At 46.2% G+C, this 19,163-nt stretch overlaps 1 protein-coding gene and 1 non-coding gene across 2 annotated transcripts in view; both read left to right on the forward strand.

Annotated features, from left to right (window-relative positions):
* The window catches only part of LOC126088737 (uncharacterized), a 471,473-nt gene that overhangs the window by 324,614 nt on the left and 127,696 nt on the right, over positions 1-19,163 (forward strand). The gene's annotated exons all lie outside the window — the stretch shown is intronic.
* On the forward strand, positions 275-349 carry Trnat-ugu (transfer RNA threonine (anticodon UGU)). Its single transcript has one exon. It is a non-coding gene; the product is annotated as a tRNA-Thr (tRNA).

A 19,163-nucleotide genomic window follows, 5' to 3' on the forward strand; every position in this document is an offset into this window, starting at 1 on the left:
GCACAGAAGAAGAAGAAGAAGAAGGTCATGGCCGGTATTGCCCGAAGTATATACTTATATGGATATGGTATCTGTTCTTTCGGGCATGTCTTCTTCTGTGCGAATGCACACATATTCCCCAAACTCTTACGGAACTTGGTAAAAATGTCTTCCACGAGTAATGAGTGTGTTGGGGTGGGACACTACGAATGTAGTGTGTGGACATACAAGGTGAGAATGTGGGTCTCGTGGGAGGAGTGCGCGAGTTAGTCTCTGCAGTCGCACTATCGTCTATGCCCTTGGTGGCTCAAATGGATAGAGCGTCTGCCATGTAAGCAGGAGATCCCGGGTTCGAGTCCCGGCTGGGGCACACATTTTCACCTGTCCCCGTTGATATATATCAACGCCCGTCAGCAGCTGAAGGTATTAATATAATTCTAATTTCGTTCTAGACGGCTGCAGGTAATCCGTAGCCATATAAGTATACATACCATAATGTTGCTCGTCCATACTTGGAACACCTTTTCTCTGAACGTCCTCGAGCAACAAGACCATTTTGGAACCGTGTGCAGCATGTGCTAGAGTCACTTGGTTTGGAGCAAGTACAACCCCAAAGCCTGGCCTCTTAACAGTGTACCACCAGTTACTGCAAGGTCCCAGAGTAATTTCACATTTAGTGCAGTGCAGGAGAGATCACACTTCTGCATGTGTTTTAATATTTTATTTTCTGCCATTTTAACTGAGTGCACCAACTCTACAGCTGCATTTACGGATAGGTCGAAAGATGGGTAGGTACTCTGCTGGTTGCTCTGTTGCTTTCCCTGATCATGTTCTCAAGGTGCGACTGCCTCGAGACTCTTTACTGTCTTGACGCGAAACTATATGCGATCTTGCGGTCACTGGAGCAGATAAGACGTGCTTAGAGTGCTATATTCCTTGTTCTCTTGGTGTCCTTGACCTTCTACAAAGCTTGTGCGCAGCGGATAAATTAGTCCAGAATATGCAGGACGCACTCCTTCAATTACAACGGCTGGGGAAGGAAGTGTCTGTCTGGTAAGTACCAGGACACATGAGTATTACTGGGAATGAAAGGGTGGATGTAGCAGCCAAGGAGGCATGTAGCTATCTCCGGTTATTTCAGTGCGCTATCCCTCTGCATGCTATCTCCTCGCTGGCTTCTTGCTTCGACTGGAGGATCCTGCAGTGTGTGGTGCTTGTGGCGTACAGATCGCTGTGCTCCGCATTTTACTGGACTGTGTTCTATTACAGGACCAGATGACAGCGGCAGATTTGCCGACAGTTGTGCCCTCTATTTTAAGTGACATTGAAACGAATGTGTGAGACTCTTAGGTTTTGTGATGTGCCCAATTCGTTTTCAAAAATTTTGGGAAGATGTTCTTAATGTGTTCTGGCTCACACATGTTTTTTGTAAGTGGTTAGACAGTCACATTTCTCTGTGCATTTCTTTGAACTGTTCTGTGGTTTTAGTTCTGGTTTACTCCCACGTATAGCGCCTTCAACCTTCCGTATTTCATTACGGTCTGTGAGATAGAACGATTGTGTGGATCCACGCGAGTCTTGTGGGAGTGAGTGAATTAGTCATTTTATAGGTTTTCTCCTCACTATGTGACAACAATGTTCGACATTTTATCGACATTCAGGTCTTTTAATATATGTAAGGGCACTGATAACCTCGGCGTTGAGCGCCTGTAAGCGCGCACACACACACACACACACACACACACACACACACACACACACACACACACACACACACACACACACCGAACACTCTCTCTCTCTCTCTCTCTCTCTCTCTCTCTCTGTGTGTGTGTGTGTGTGTCTTCCCGCCAGTGCCTTGTCTCGTAGCTTCCAAATTTCGCAGAAGCTCTGCTACGAAACTTCCAAGACTAGCAGTCATAGAAGAAGCGATATTGCGGAGACATGACTGGTAGAGCAGTTGCCCGAGAAAGGCAAAGGTTCTGATTTAGAATCTCGGTCCAGCACACAGTTTTTATCTGGCAGGAAGTTTTAACTCGATAGTATATCTGCAAACTTAGCCATTGACGCCACACTTTCGTCTTGGCCGATTATATCAGTCTCTGTACGAACAACTGCTATCGGTTACAGTGCCAGGCTTTGTGATACTGAAATCATATTTCATTTTTAAAAAATCCATCCAGAAGGTCACCTGTATTTGTTACTTTCCTGCTGCGCTGTTTACTAGAAAGTGGAAAGATGGTATCTCGTAAGAAATCGCGTGCATTGTATCACTTGAAAGCGCTGCATACGAAAACAGGTGTTTGCTTATCAGGGAATACATTCTGGAGGTCAGTCTGTATTGCCCATACGTAGGAGTCGGGTTTCCTGGAATCGTGAGTGATGTGAGATTGTTGTCTTAGTGGCCTGTGAGTCAGGCACGCAGCTCGTTCCCCGGCGACGGGGTGCGCTGGGGTCAGTCGTGGGCCGCGCTGGGTGTGGCTGGTGTCCCTACTAGGAAGGCGCCGCCTGTCGCCTAGGCGGCCGGGGCCGGGCTGGGCGCCGCGTCCCGTCCCGCCGGCCGGCCGAGGACGCCTTTCCAGGCCCCGCGACGCTGCAGCCGCTCTTCTACGAAGCGCCGGCCATCACACCCCTCCCTCGGCAAACGCGCCCACTCTGACACCGACAAGCGCAACAAGAGGAAATACCGATTACACCTCCGTATCTCAGCTTGTCTGTCCACACCGCGTGCTCTCCTCGAAAGCTCGCTGTTGTTTCACAACAAGAACACCAAACTGTTTCTGTGCGGTTCTGTCTTGCCTTCCCCTCGTATCGATATTCCTTGGCCACACGATTTGGAGACAGCTGTATAATGACACGACTACCGAATAGCAGTGCGGTCTTTCTTTTTTCGTTCTCTAAAGTTTCCCTTACTCCAGTAACCTTTCTGAAACGTGCAACACTCACGGGGAACGGACGATTGAATCCAAACTACGAGGACAGGGAGGCTATAGTGTGTGCGAAAATGAAATATTTCCTTCTTCGGCTGAAAATTGGAAACATACCGTAAGTGAGATTTCTCGGTGGTTTTCGACCCTCCATTGCATCTGTTCGAGTGGTATGATGGTCGGGGGGACTCGGGGTGTCCACTGTGCTCGCCAGGAATTCCCAATTACCAGTCACTTGGTCGAGGGGGAACAACGCAGTCAGTTGAGAGGACAAGATCGAATTTTCTCCAGCCTATGTCGTCTCTGCAGAGCCCATGTCCTCATATCGCCATCAACTGTATCTTCACTAAATGTAGTGGAATTTTTTTTACCGGTTTCTGATGGGATTGGCACGGGAAGAACGCTGTGGAATGTTACCAGGACTGGTGTGACATGTCAGGCAACCCTATTCAGCGAATTAGATATCGTATACCTGCATTAAAGAGAGAGAATTGTTTTGTAAGCAAAGCAAATACCAGTGCAAGTACAGATCGCTGTGTGGTCCTTCGAGCCGGATACTGTGAACACTCGAAATATTTACGTTCGTGCTCGTGTTTGTTCCGATATTTGTGAACGTTTACAAAACCGCGGGAAACTGACCACGTGTGAGTGGCATGTATTCTCGGTTTCGTCGATAAGTGCTACCGACTGTTCTAAAGCCTGTTCGGGACTTCGAAAACAGCATCCTTGACACCAGTGTTCAGAGACATTTTTCGCCGGTGGTTAATGTGTTTTGTCGAACGCAAATTACCAGGAATTCAGATAGGGACGGTGCCACGCATCTGCTGTGACATCCCCTTCTCCCGCCGAAACTTCACTACAGCCCATGCCGCGCCGGCTGTTAGCGTCGGTTTTATTTCCCGCAGACTGCAACCTGGTAAGTGCAACTGCTTGTTGGCTTCCTGTTATCATCCGCCTGTTCCCAAAATGGATTCCTCTGAGAGAACACGGTTAGCCAAACAGAGGGGTTGCAAAGACAGCCCTCCCACGCTTAGGGAGTTTTTGCAAGCTGGAGACATTGAAATGCTGAAATGAGCACTGAAATGCTGCATTCGCAATTAAACAGACTGACACGAATTCAGACTGATTATGAGTCATCCCAAGGTCGGCTGGAAATTGAAGCACAGGGCGGAATTCAAGGATACCTGTGATTTCATTGAATCTAATATCAAGGACTTAATGAAGACGCACGTATAGCTGCCACAGCCTATTGGATCCAATCCGACAGGCAATGTCAGTACTATGAAACAACCTGCTATTAACCTGGTCGTTCTACAGAGATGCCTTCTTGAATCTGATTGTCAATAATAATTCAGTTGATGACGTCCAAAAATTTCATCACCTAAATTGCTCTTTGCGAGGTGAATCAAAGGACCTATCGAAACATATACATGTGACACAGGAAACCTATCGATTGATTGGGTACTTATTACGCAGAAGTTTGATAATCGCCGCGCGGGGTAGCCGCGGGATCTTAGGCGTCTTGACACGGTCCGCGCGGCTCCCCCCGTTGGAGGTTAGAGTCCTCCCTCGCTCCTGGGTGTGTGTGTTGTTAGCAAAATGTAAGTTAGGTTAAGTAGTGTGTAGGCTTAGACACCGATGACCTCAGCAGTTTGGTCCCTTAAGAATTCCAACACATTTGAACATTTTTGATAATCCAAAAATAATTACATTCAAAGGTTTTGTTGGTCTTGCGTACAGTCGGCCATGGCACGTTGATGTATTAGAGGCTCTTAAACTTCACGTTCCACTTCATGAAGCGACCCACAAACGGTCATGAGTGTGAGAGACAAATGTGTGAGTGCACATTCACCGTTCTAAATAAATTCACAGATTTTTTGGAAACGGAATGAAGGGCTCTCGAGTTCACTTCAGGAACAGCTCATCAGAAGATTTGCGAGGCAGTTCCAGCACCATAAAGCAAATGATACATGTGAGGAAGGTACATCCGGCTTATGCTGATAGAAAAAAAAAATTGCAAATTTTGTAACGAGCATCACGCTATCACAAAATTCAAGAGGTTTCAAGCACTGGGTATCGACGGGCATCTGTCAGGAGAAATAAGCTGTGTCTTTTGTACATGTACCCTGTTAACTTTGCTAGTAAGCGCAAGGCTCCTACTAGTTAAGATCTGCAATGGAAGAAACAATACATTGCTGCACGCGTCAGCTGACGCAAGGTGTAGTCAGATTGGTGACTCTGCAGACTGCTACTTGTCCCATCAGTCTACTAAAGGGATATCGCCTGGCGACTGTAATACATTGCTGGCAACAGCTGCTGTCAGTATTAAAGACATGGGGTAGATGGCAGCCTAGTAGTGTGCTCCTAGACAGTGCGAGCCAAATGTCCTGTATATCCAAGGGCATGGCAGAGAACTAAAATTGAAAGTAAGAGAGCAACCGTACCCTGTGAATAGCATAAACAGTAGCTTTGCCACTGCTTGGTCACAAATTTGTAAGGTCGGCATGTCTTCCGAACTTAATAATTCTCGCTTCATAACTATTTGCGCTGTTGTGGACAGTATCAACAGTGAGTTGCCATCGAGGTACCTAGACACAACAGGTTGGAACATTCCGTTTGGTCGGCCTCTGGCTGATCCTCACTTCTCTAAACTTGCCAGAATAGATACGGTTCTGGAGACAGATATTTCCTCCGGTATCTTTGGCAAGAAAAGTCTACAGAAGCCAAATTACCCCACACTGATTAACACAAAATTTAGTTGCATTTTGTCAGGTAGGGCTCCTTTAACTCCACGCAAAGCTATGTGCAAGTAAATTAAATAGTGTGAGCACACTTTCAGCAACATACAGCTGGTTCGCTGAATCGCAACAAGCCTCTCGACGACTGGAAATCGGAGATTTTATGTGGAATCCTCCTCGTGCCTATCCTAAATCCTCTATCCCTGAGATTCCCGCAAACAGGTTGCACAGATGGCAGTTTCTACAACAGCTACCATCAGTCCTTTTGGAAGCGGTCGTCCACTGAGTAGCTGTATCAGCTGCAACAACGAAGTAAATGGTCATGAGAAGGAGCGTGGCAACCCCAAATCGGCGGTCGTGTGCTAGTCAAGGAGGATAACTTGCATCCCTTGGTTCGGAGGCTCCGTGTCGTCGACCAGGTGTTTACAGGTCCTGCCTGATAAGCGTGTGATTGTGAAAACGGCCAAAGAATAGATTAAAATAAGCTTGTTAGTGAAATTGTCTCCCCTGCCTAAACGGTGAATAGTGACGTATTCCCTTCATATGTGTGGTGGTACACGATGAAAGAACGTCGGCAGATTGCTATTTACAGCAACAAAAAAATGGTTCAAATGGCTCTGAGCACTATGGGGCTTAACATCTGTGGTCATCAGTCCCCTAGAACTTAGAACTACTTAAACCTAACTAACCTAAGGACATCACACACATCCATGCCCGAGGCAGGATTCGAACCTGCGACCGTAGCGGTCACGCGGTTCCAGACTGAAGCGCCTAGAACCGAACGGCCACACCGGCCGGCTACAGCAACAAATCGTAGCACACGGTCTCAGCTTGATGAGGTGCATATATTTTCTTGTGGGCTGACTGTTGTCAGTACTGATTTTTTTAAGTTTCATATGCAGTGTGACACTAATATTTTGTTGTTTTTTGTGTATACTAAATATTATTGTATTTAATTTTCATGTGCCATGATAGCGTGTGTAATGATATGATATTCATTTTTATTGTTTTCCTTGATTTACATTTTCATTTGTACTTGTTTACGTTTTAAAATGAGAAGACTCGTTTTAGAGTGGGAGTTTGTTGAGTTTCGTAACTCACTTTGCCGCTCGAAGTGCCATCTAGTGGCATCTTGCAAACTGAACAGGTCAGCTTGTCTAGTATAATCTCCTTCCTGTCGACAAATATTGTAACATCCAGTGTGCTTAACAGGACCTTCCGGGTCCTTTGTGCACGCAGGTACTGGTGAGCCCTCGCAGAGAGCGGATGAGCCAGGTAGCCTCGAGAGAGCTTAGCGAACGGAAGTATGTCTCGGCCAGCCAAGCACTGCAGCGGGCAGACTTGGGTAATTTGTGAAGTATTACGGAGTAAATAACAAACAAGTTGTGTTCCGTCTAATAATTGTGACTGAAAATAATGGGAAGGCAGTGAGTTCTGTCGCACTATACGCTCAAAACTTGGAAATACACCAATGCAGGATCAGAGGCCTGCAAGTGAGTTGCGTAAAGTGTATATAGTTTTTCTATAGATACTGTGGCTAAGGCTTTAATTTCGTTTGTGGCGAACTAGGACTGTTAAAGCTGTTGATATGTTTCGACAACTCGTCGCGAGTTTCACATCCGTGGAGCGAAATCACAAATGTGTCGTCAGCGTATCGGAAGAAACAATTAAGCTTTAATGGCGCCTCGAAATTCTCCATAAGGAGGTTTGCAACAGCTGGGGCTAACGAGCTTACCATTGTATTCAGGCTATTCTTAATACTAGCATTTGTACGTAAAATAAGCTGACATTAAGATGGTTCCTAAATAGCTCGACCATATCAGTTTCAAAGAATGTGCCTATCAAAAACTGTTTGGACCAAGTACACAGGTTTGGAAGAACAACTTGAAGAATTCTTGGAATATCTGAACAGCATTAACAGTAACATCCAATACATCGAGAATGCAGAAAAAGATGTCCCCTCTCCGCCACAAACAAAGTGGAAGCCTTAGCCACGGCGTTTGCTGAAAACCTACGCACTCCGACCTGCACTTGCACACAATCTACCGTTGTCACCCGGCACAAAATTTGTGTGAATTCCTAAGGGACCAAATTGCTGAGGTCATCGGTCCCTAGACTTACACACTACTTAATCTAACTTATGCTAAGAACAACACACACACACGCACACGTACACACACACACACACAAACACACACACACACACACACACACACACACACACACACGTACGTACGTCCGAGGGAGGACTCGAACCTCCAGCGGGAGGGGCCGCGCAATCCGTGACATGGCGCCTCAAACAGCGCGGCCACTCCGCGCGGTAAGTAAACTGGCACAAAACCACACTGTGTTACAGACATTGGTACATTGCGCAATATCAGATGCAGATAGCCTGTCCCATGAGCAGTGAAACCTATTCAATGGCTTCAGGTACAATAGGTACGACGCTCACCAAATAAATGATGTCGAGCAAGAATCACAATTAAAGACCACTGGCAAGGAACAGGAAAAGCAACTTGCTTTTTTGCCATTCTGTGGCTCCGTATCGAGCAAGATAAGCCGCCTGCTGAAAATGAATAAACGAAATCGATATTCAGGCCTCCATCAATTACTGAGACCAGTTGAAGATGCAGCAGATTTGAGAACACCTGGGGTCTACAAGATAGCTTGCGAGTGAGGCCAATGTTAGTCGGACAAACCAAGTGCGCCGTAGAACAACGCGGGAGAAAGCGAGAGAGGTTTTTCCGTCCAAGCTACCCCGAAAAATTCTCTTTAGCTGAGCAAGCTCTAGAAAATGTTCACCGCATCAAATTTGACGAAACCTCCGTCTTGGTGTTGTGGCTTGCTCTAAGGTCTCTGGGACTTTGCAATTGAAGTAGCCGTTCAAATAAAAATCACTGATAACACTCTTAACGGAGGCGGAGATCTGCAGCTCAGTGAGGCGTAGGATCTATTGACTGCGGGATTGAAGCTGGCGTATCGAACGCCGAGTCAATGGGTCTGCCCACATACGGCGACACCGTGAGCGCCAGTAACGTCACAGCCGGCAGTTAGTGCATATAGAGTGGTCATAAACAGTCTGAAAAGCTTCTAGGGGCGTTGCGGGGTAGGTTGTGCTGAGAAATAATTGTTAAGAAAAAATTCGATACGTTGTGGAGTTTCTAAGTTAATTAAAATTGAAGTTAGCCAATGAGGGCGCCGCGCCCAAATTCAAGGCGGTCCTCCATTACAACTAGTGTCAGCTGTTTTCACAGCGTAGATAACAGCGCACAAGACTGCTCAGCTTTTGGCTCGGGTTCAAGAAAATGTTCAAATGTGTGTGAAATCTTATGGGACTTGACTGCTGAGGTAATCAGTCCCTAAGCTTACACACTACTTAACCTAAATTATCCTAAGGACAAACACACACATTCATGCCCAAGGGAGGACTCGAACCCCCGCCGGGACCAGCCGCACAGTCTATGACTGGCTCGGGTTCGATCCTTACTACCGTCACACGTCCAATTTTCGTGTTGTTCTCTTGTTCGGCTTTAGAAAACTAAACGATGAACTCGCGAGGCGACACCCTCTCTCACGGGCCGCTTGAAGTTGCGCTCGCAGCAGCCAGATTACCTAACTTCAATGCTAATTAACTCGGAAACGGTGCAAACGGCGGTAACAATTATTTTTCAGCTCATCGTACCATGTAACACACTTACAAGCTATTTAGACTGTTTCTGACCTCGCTGTATAAGCCCGTGCGGGTAGACCATTGGCAGTCATACCACTTGTCAATGGCTAAGGAGTGGGTTTGACGGAAGCTTGTGGCATTCAAACCACGACGCGACTGAAAACCCGAGAACATTGTGTTTATCATTTTATTTTAGGTGGGCACGCACAAAAGACGCAGACATAGGACCCGAAATTAGTGAATTATTACATCGGGAAAGGTGAAAACCTGATGGCACACAAAAATCTTACGTACCTTTCCTATGCATCTTTCATTTTTAATATTTACGCTGTGTTTTTTTGAGGTGATATGTAATATTTCGACTTGTCCTTCAGGGATCAGCGAGGGCATATCCGCGGAAACGAACTGACGAATCGTTACGTCGGTTGTTCCGTTATTATTCAAATTGTTCAAATGGCTCTGAGCACAATGAGACTTAACTTCTGAGATCATCAGTCCCCTAGAACTTAGAACTACTTAAACCTAGCTAACCTAAGGGCATCACACACATCCGTGCCCGAGGTAGGATTCGAACCTGCGACCGTAGCGGTCGCGCGGTTCCAGACTGTAGCGCCTAGACCCCTCGGCTACTCCGGCCGGCTGTTTTTTTTTCCATGTAGTTCTGTCTACGCTCACAGCTAAAGGCGTAGTGCGTCCGGGTTTACAGCCCTTGATCTAGTGTACCGTCAAGTTTCAGTGTCGTTTTAAGGCGACTCAAATTAGTTTTTCGAACAATTGTTTTGTCTCCACGTTCATTATCTCATTTTTTTTGTACACTGTTGTTCGTAAAAAGTGAAACACTCAGAAGCAATGGACTGGAACACGCTACTATAAGAGAACGCGTAGAACATCGGAACAATAACAAGCAAGTCAAATTGCAGAGAGGTGCCTTTTACGTAGGCGCCCTTTTTGGTGTGACCGGACAAGTCAGTGTTACGCAACGCTCAGTAGGTGCGGACGCGCCATGCGAAGTGGAAACGTGTAAACAAGTGCCACTATGCCTGGCCGACATCACAAAGTGGAATACCGGCATGGGAGTACGTTCGAACGGGGCAGAATGATTGGTCTCCGGGAGGCGGGTATGTCCTTCCGTGACACTGCGGTTCGTGCAGGGCACGCTCTTCAACAGTGAGGCGTATGTGAATCGGTGGAGAGAAGAGGGCTGTACTGCTAGATGACCGCGTCCTGTCTGCTTCGTCGTGAAGACAGAACATCTTCGTCCACAGTGTCGATGCGACGTTGGAGTACTACTGTAACGGGTATGGATGGACGTGTCTGCGTCGACTGTTGGACGCCGTCTTCTGCGATCTGGACTGGTGGCACTCATGCCATTGCGTCAGCTTCCATTGGCCAGAATCCACCAACGCCGCAGACTGCAATTAGCGCGCGAACACTGACACTTGCGTGCTGAGTGGTAAAATGTAGTATTTTTGGACAAGTCGCACTTTAACATGTCATACAGTGATGGCAGCGTACAAGGTGGTGAACGCAGCGGAGTAGACTGATTTGTTGACCGGCTTAACGAACGAACGCCAAGTGTGATGGTTCGGGGCACCATTGCGTATAACTCGCGGTCTCGCCTCCTACATCTGAACAGCTACCGCTACATCAGGGAGATTTTACAGCCCCAAGTACTACCCGTCCCGAAGGCCGTTCCACATGCCTTATTTCAGCAGGACAACGCCCGGCCGCATTTGACGAGGGATGTGCAAGCCTTCTTTGAAGAACAGCGGTGCAACTGTGTCCCTGGCCTGCCTACGCGCCCGACACGGCACCAATCGAATGTATCTGTGAAATAGTCGGTCGGCAACATGTTCGTTCAGGTCCTCCTACAGCCACAGTTGATGCTTCGTGGGCGCGGCTACAAACCGGGTGGTTGAGTGTTCCCCAGCAGCATATTCAAGCACTCTTTGATTCCATTCCACGACGTTTAGCGGCTCTGATTGTAGCACGTGTCGGCACTGCCACTTAGACTACTAGATTCCCACAATCGCAGTGCACTTACATGACTGTAAATTTAATCATTTTTGTAGCATAATGTCCCTAATCTATGTATAAACTCAAGAATTTTGTTCTTTCCTTCCACTTCTTAATCTTCGGAAAAGTCTTTACACAAGTCACAACATTCTTTATGTTTCTTGGAGAGCAAGATGATAAAAGACTGATGTAACCTAAAGGAATAATCGATTATAAATAAGAAGTTAGCGTCAGCATTGAAGCGATAGTGTGTTATCTCAACAGTAATAGTTGGTTGGTGTGGAAGTCTGAGTGTCTTTTCTTGGATCTCATACGAACAAACAATTAGAACAGTAAGAGATAAGAGTAAAGCGCTTCCTAGACAGTCACTATTCTTCCTCAATATTTCCGGTTGTGCTTTAATGTTGAATGTGTGTGGCTTAGGTTCTGGAGCTGTGCAGTAATATTGGACATATCAGAAACGTTCCAAGTATATTGGGCTACTTCGGAAATATTGTGCTGCCTGCGGACAATATTGATAATATCCATGCCAGTCGCTCACGTCGCAATCTGTATGCTTCTTTGTGTTTACCTGTTACATTCATTTACGAACATAATATTTGTTTCGATTATTCATAGTGAGCTCATTGAAATGTAGAAATCTTTCTGGTATTGTGGGATTCTAGAGCATATGACAATAACAGCAGCAAAAATGATGAATGAATCTTGTGAGTTGTTACCAGATACAGAAAGCTGGTACCTATAGCTATGAGGGACGATTTATATTAAAAAATAAACCTTCTTTAAGAGTAAATTAGGGTCATTATTTTTCAGTAATGCCTCAGGTATTGGACCATTTACGCGTGCAAAGTTCTGATAATCAGTCAACCCGTTCAACGTCATATCTGTCAACTAGTTTACGTGAGAATTTTTGACGCTCCTTACGGCAATTTTTATCCAACTTCCTCTTTTCTTTAGCTTGCAGCGAACTGTAGCAATAACCATACAGTATGAGCGCACTGATCGTCCAACATTTCGAACTAGTCTGAATATTGCACAAATGACTGCATATTTTTGTTAAGCAGTCTAGGGAGAACTTCAGTGATAGGTGTATTATATAATATTACAATTCAATAATATTGACAGATTAGGGGCAGCATAAGAAAGTATCTAAAAGTTTTTCGCTCGACCGTTGTCTTCTTACCGTATCAGTAACATTCACAAGTTGTTGACTTCTGTCTAGTGAGAACGGAGATCCGGATGCACACGAGGCAGTGCGCTAAAATATACTACAGGTATTTTGAAGCGTACCGGGTATCTTTGTTTGCGCAGTGTGACACTCGAGGGCGGCGCGGTACGTAAGCGTGAAACGACGGCGCCAGATGCGTGGAGAGGGACACGCGTTCGGACACGGGCCGAATCGGCTGGCTAATTATTTGCCGGCTACGTAATCTAGCGGCGTGCCGCGTGCGCGCGCATGCGCCTCCGTTCATTAGGCCGGCAAACAGGCGCCGGCCCGGTCCGGCCGCAAACACTCGACTCGCGGTTAGCTGCGGATCACATTTCGCCTTCACCTGCTGCCGGCCAGTAAACAGCTGCGCTTATGTAAGAGACGAGACGTCCGAGTCAATAAGCGCCTAGCAGGCACAGTCGCGCCCACATTTTCTCGGCGTGTTTGTTCCTTTTTCCTATTCCCCTCCTCCGGTGCCACAGTTTGACGCGGTCGATATTGACAAGGAGCAGCCTATAAGATATCTGTACCCTGACTGATCAGGTATGATGTTGAATAAATAATATGAACACCAGTCAGCAGGTATGCAGTTTGGTGTCTCGGGAAAACGAGATTCCGAAACGAGACGCGAACCGGATCTCTGTCACTTGTGAGCAGTGCTCCAACAACAGAGTCATCCAACGACAATTCTCGGAACGAGTCATCTTTTTAGCGTACGCTTACTTCCATACTACTCATCCGAGATTCTCAGAGGCTCTTCTCCTATAGAAACACAGAGCTCTTACTTCTGAGAAAAAATATGTTGCCAAGAAATGGCTTTACATAAGCTTTAAGGACCCTGAGAGAGATTCATGGGTGTGCAGGCAGATACGGTGGTAGAAATTACACGGTATTTTGACAGTCTGTGTGTGTTTCAACGCCAGGAACAATATCAAACATCGCAATTTTACTTACTGTTTAAATAAAGTGTAATAGTAAAAATACACTATTAAATTTGTAGTGATTTGAGGGTGTGCAGGGTGCCAAATTTAGTACACAGTACACTTCTGCCAGCAACAGTGCTTCTAACCAAGATGGCTGTGGGATCGAACTGAGCTTAAAGACAGGTAAGGGAAAGTCATTGCATGCTGTATCAACATTATGCTAGAGGTAATCAATCGTGGTGGTTGGCGATTGGTAGCGTGCCAATTTCTCAGCGAGTGAACATATGTCAGTGGATGGAGATCTGGAGAACGTGATGGCCAGGGCAACAGTAGACCGTTCTATGCTTCGACGTGGGTCGGGACAGCACGGACAACATCTGGTCATACTTCGTGTTGAAACATAAATTCACGGAGTACTTGAAAATAGCGCGCAGCCACTGACCTTAACAAGTCAGAATTGTGACGGTTACTGTCCAAATTACCGGCCGTACGAACCCGAGTGGTAGTGTTGTGTGCCCGATGCCACCCCATAAAATGACACCATGCACCGAACCCATATAACAACGACGAATAGGATATCTAGCAGCGTTAGTTCCTCTCGGGACCTTAACGCACGGATGCGTCCAGCTAGACGATGTAGATGCTATTCCTGTGTCCAGCGTCGTTGAGCGCACCACTGTTCGCGCACCTCTCTTTGCTACTGCAAGCCAAACCGTAACAAAACAATGAGGTGACAAAAGTCGTGGGATAGCGATATGCACATATACAGATGGCGGTAGTATGTCGTACACAAGGCGTAAAAGGGGAGTGCGTTGGCGGAGCTGTCATTTGTACTCAGGCGATTCGTGTGAAAAGGTTTCCGACGTGATTGTGGTCGCACGACGGGAATGAAGACGTGAATGAATGCGGAATGCTAGGTGGAGCTGTCCGCATGGGAAATTCCATTTCGAAAATCGATGGGGAATTCAGTATTCCGCGATTGACAGTGTCAAGAGTGTGGCGAAAATATGAAACGCCGACGGCGTTCGCTTTGCGATCGGGAGCAGCGGCGTGTGCGTTATGTTGTCAGTGTTAATAGACAAGGAGCACTGCGTGAAATAACCGCAAAAATGAACGTGGGACACTCGGTATTTGTATCCGTTAGGACAGTTCGGCGAAGTTTTGCGTTAATGGGCTATAGCAGCAGACGACCGGCGCAAGCGCCTTTGCTAACATCACGACATCGCCTGCAGCGTCTCTCCTGGACTAGTGACTATATCAGTTGGACCGTAGACGATTGGAAAACCGTGGCCTGGTCAGATGAGTCCCGATTTCAGTTGGTAAGAGCTGATGGTAGGTTCGAGTATGACGCAGACGCCACGAAGCCATGGACCCAAGTTTTCAACAAGGCACTGTGCAAGGTGGTGTGGTTCATAATGGTATGGGCTGTGTTTACATGGAATGGACTAGGTCCTCTGGTCCAACTGAATCGATCATTGAGTGGGAATCGCTATTTTCGGCTACTTGTAAAACGTTTGCAGCCATTCATGGTCTTCATATTCCCAAACAACGATGCAATTTTATGGATGATAATGCACCATGTTACTGGGCCACATTCCTTCTTAACTTTGAATGTCACAGCCAGTAGCCTTGCACCCAAGTGCTTTCTGATAAATAAAGAACAAAAGTAACTATAATGCACTAAACGTCACAACAAATATTCTATTACCTAATGATTCAATAAGGTGTCATGCTGTCATCGCTCAATGTGTTTAGTGTGGAGGAAGTGATGATCTGATGCTTAACTGAAAATACTGATAATTTAAATTTACTATATCTTTTAAACAAAGTTACAGAGTTGATATTTACAACGTTTGTCATTTTAATGATGCGCTTCTATATGAAATGTCGATCGTTAAGAGCGACCAAAGCGTTCAGATCTTAGCATTCAGGTCTTTGTTACAAAACTTGTTAATTTCACGTTAACAGTAAATCCTGAACTATTATAGATATTATCAATATTCAAGTTTTATTGGGGTCACCATGAAAATTTATGGAGGGTGGTAGATTGAAATTACTGTGGCTCGATTCCCTGCATTACTACAGAATTAAATAGTTTTCATAAATGTTTCCGTTTATGGTCGATCTTAGGTCCGCCATATTTAACACTCCTACCTCTCCCTGGCCACAAAAGGCTTCTACTGGGTTTCCCTACGACGTAGGTTCTCGTCTGTCTCACTCGCACACTACAGCGCTTAGGCCTCAGTGGACAATAGACGCCTGTGAGTTTCCTCATCTCGTGGTGAATCTGTGCCCTTTGTGGCACGCGGTCCTGGATGACAGGGTTCGTTTCACAATTCCTGTAGGCTGACTCTTTCGGCAATGCTCGTTAACTCACACGGTGGGTCACATTAATGTGACTGGACCGTGCAAAAGTACATTATCATTGTTGCTGCTCGTGTCATAGCACGGAGGTCAAAGTCCTCATTATTTTATCTCTAGAAAAGAAAAAATCTACAGAATATAATGGATTTTCTTTTCTGTCTGTCACGGTTTTTGCTTTAAGCAGCTGGTAGGGACTGAACGTTGTTCGGTAGTGAACTGAACAGTTTCACGCCCAGTATTGCGAAACCGTTTTGCGTATTGGTCGGTCGACATATTGGCCTGTCTAGACTGTCATTAATCAGAGTGTTGTGTTGTCATCTGCAAATTGTAGAACGTACACATTTGAACTTCGGTCAATTATAAGAATCAGAAATAATGGGGGTCCTAGCACGGGTCCGTGTGGCACACTGAGTTGTAACGTCTCACCTCTTGACGCTATTCCTTGTTCCGGCCGGAGTGGCCGTGCGGTTCTAGGCGCTGCAGTCTGGAATCGAGCGACCGCTACGGTCGCAGGTTGGAATCCTGCCTCGGGCATGGATGTGTGTGATGTCCTTAGGTTAATTAGGTTTAAGTAGTTCTTAGTTCTAGGCGACTGATGACCTCAGAAGTTAAGCCGCATAGTGCTCAGAGCCAGCTATTCATTGTACTAATACTTCACATCTGTTGGTTAAACGGGATTCAAGGGTTTCCAGGGCAGCTCCTCCAATTTCTAGGATTTTAACGTAGTAAGAAGGGCTTATGTGGGGTGGAAGCAAAGTCTTTACTAAGATCATAAAGTACCAGTGATGTGGATACTCGTTTGTGAGAAGCGTGATTTATGTTTGTAATAAGGTGCTGTGCTGCTGTTTGTGCACTTCCGATTTCCTGGTTTTCACAATGAGAAAGGTTGCTGCCTCCTAAGGGGACTTACTAGGTCAGTCTTCAACTAAACTTTGCGGAGCCTAGACGAAAATCGCAATTTTTAGGAAATATTTTGTATAGAAGATATAGGCTAGTGTCACGTTTGTATCAGAAGCAGAAGAAAAGCTGTTTCGAAACCATGTGGTGGTGCTCTTACGTTCCGTGTCAAGTGCCCACATTGATCATTAAGGCGTCAGTCGTTCGGCAACCAGTTACTATGATAGAGGATGTGATGTGCGTCTGCGTCACTGCCGGTGTGGTCTGTTGCTGTTGCTCGTTCACCGAACAACGGCGGTCTCCTTGCGTAACGCGCGTACAAAACCGGTGCGTGTCAAAGCGTTAAAAGCGACAGGCGTGCGGCCACCACAAAATCCTCCTGACAAAGTATTTCAAAACAAGTTTTAGATATGCTTTCACTACATTTGTTGGGGTCGCCAAAGTGCTCATCCCTCATACTTTTGTGAGTGCGGACTGGTCTCATTTGTCACTGTCTACTCAGAAAATGTATCCTTAAGTAGGTTTAATGGCGTAATTAAAGATAAGCGGCGGTGGGCGACCAAATAAGATGAAATATATCGGCGGCAGCTCCGCGGGGTCCGGCGCGGCCGACCTCAGACCGCCGACGCGGCAGCCGCAGCCGCAGGCGCGCCGAACCGCAGCCGCAGCCGCGGCCGCGGCCGACACCTCGCGACCCTCATTAGGGCCCTGCCGGGGGGCGGCCCTTCCTCCGCGCCGCCGCCCATTTGCGAGCGTCAGCCCATCCCTTTGATGTCGGCGCCAGAGGAAAAATGTCGCCGCGGGGGGCGTAATATCAGCTGTAGATAAGGTCCTGCACTTCACGAAACCTTACCTGCGCCTCTAACGTATTAGCTCGAAATCAATCGTGCCACAGAAATGCATACGAGAAATGGCGCGCTGTTAGCGAGCTGAATAAAACGCGTATACAGGAGGATCAGAAGCGCATAATGAAAGAAGGCGGGAACGGTTGAAATCGTACGTATGGCTTAATATCCAGTGTGGAGCGCCCAAAACTAATGTAAATTTTGTCATGTATTTCTCAGATTACAACGAACAGGACAAGCAGAAAGGATGTGTACGAGTGCACGCACACGCAGGGTCTTCAAAAAAGTGTCCAATACTTTGAGACGTGATAGTATTCTTCGAAACAAGTAAAATAAGTCCACTAAACATATGTACGGAAAGGCATACTTTCCGATATAAACACATGTTTATAGGAAGATCCACATGACGCTTGGTTGCGGATATTAGCACAGTCGTTGCATTGGCGCTCCGTCAAATGTGTCGGCAGGGTATTATGATATCTTACTCACAACACTCTACCTACCATTTGATGGTCTGCAGTCAGCTGTGTGGTTCGAGTCGTGCTGTAGGCTACGTTAGTTTACGTCGTGTGTGTGTGTGTGTGTGTGTGTGTGTGTGTGTGTGTGTGTGTGTGTATGCCTTATCGTAGAGTACTGTGAACACCGGGTACGTATCATAGTGTAGTACCTTCTTCCAAACTCGGATTCATGTATTTGTTCACTGTTATTGAGCTGTTTTTACATACAGATGGTGTAATACATTTATATTCTCTCTCTTCCACCACCTTTTAGCAGTGAAAGTCCACTACTCGACAAGAGAAATGGCGGATATGATATTCCGCTATGGTTTATCAGTCCTCTACAATGAAGAATATCCACAGCGCAGAGTACTCTCATATAAGCTGTTCGGCAGACTTTTCCAGCGTGTGAGAGGTACACAGGTACTCTAGCACCTCGGAAGACTTACAGTAGAAGGCCCTGCACAGTCCGCACGCCTGACATGGCAGAGGGTGTGTTTATCGCAGCAAGTATGCATTTCCGGGCCCATATTTTACGTAATTACCTCAGAAAGAATGCATTTCCGAAACTATTATTGTTGGACTTAGTTTTCTTGTTTCAATGAGACACTTTTTTTTAACACTCTCTTTAAACTTACACAGCAAATATTGCGGAGATGGAATGTTCTATTGACATGCTGCTTTCACAGATTGGATTGTTAGTCAGGGGCTCGTATTGTTAGCCAGTTAACACTCTGTAATTACAAACATACACGTTTAAATGGAAAAATTCCTATTGACGTTAACAAACTAAAAGTAGGGTAAATTAGAATGTAGTGGTGTTTGTAGCGGAATTGTGGTTCGAGTCGTTCACGAGATGTCGTATTTTGGAAAGTTCCTGCACCGTGACTTCAATACTTACGGTAGTGCACACTAAAGAACAACACAAGAGCATACACTAGTAATGAGGATTCTGACCAGTGACGAGACAATTGACTATCACAGCCGGCCGTTGTGGGCGTGCGGTTTAGGCGCTTCAGTACGGAACCGCGTGACCGCTACGGTCGCAGGTTCGAATCCTGCCTCGGGCATGGATGTGTGTGATATCCTTAGGTTAG

The sequence above is a fragment of the Schistocerca cancellata genome, chromosome 1 (assembly GCF_023864275.1).
Source record: "Schistocerca cancellata isolate TAMUIC-IGC-003103 chromosome 1, iqSchCanc2.1, whole genome shotgun sequence".
Lineage (NCBI taxonomy): Eukaryota > Metazoa > Arthropoda > Insecta > Orthoptera > Acrididae > Schistocerca > Schistocerca cancellata.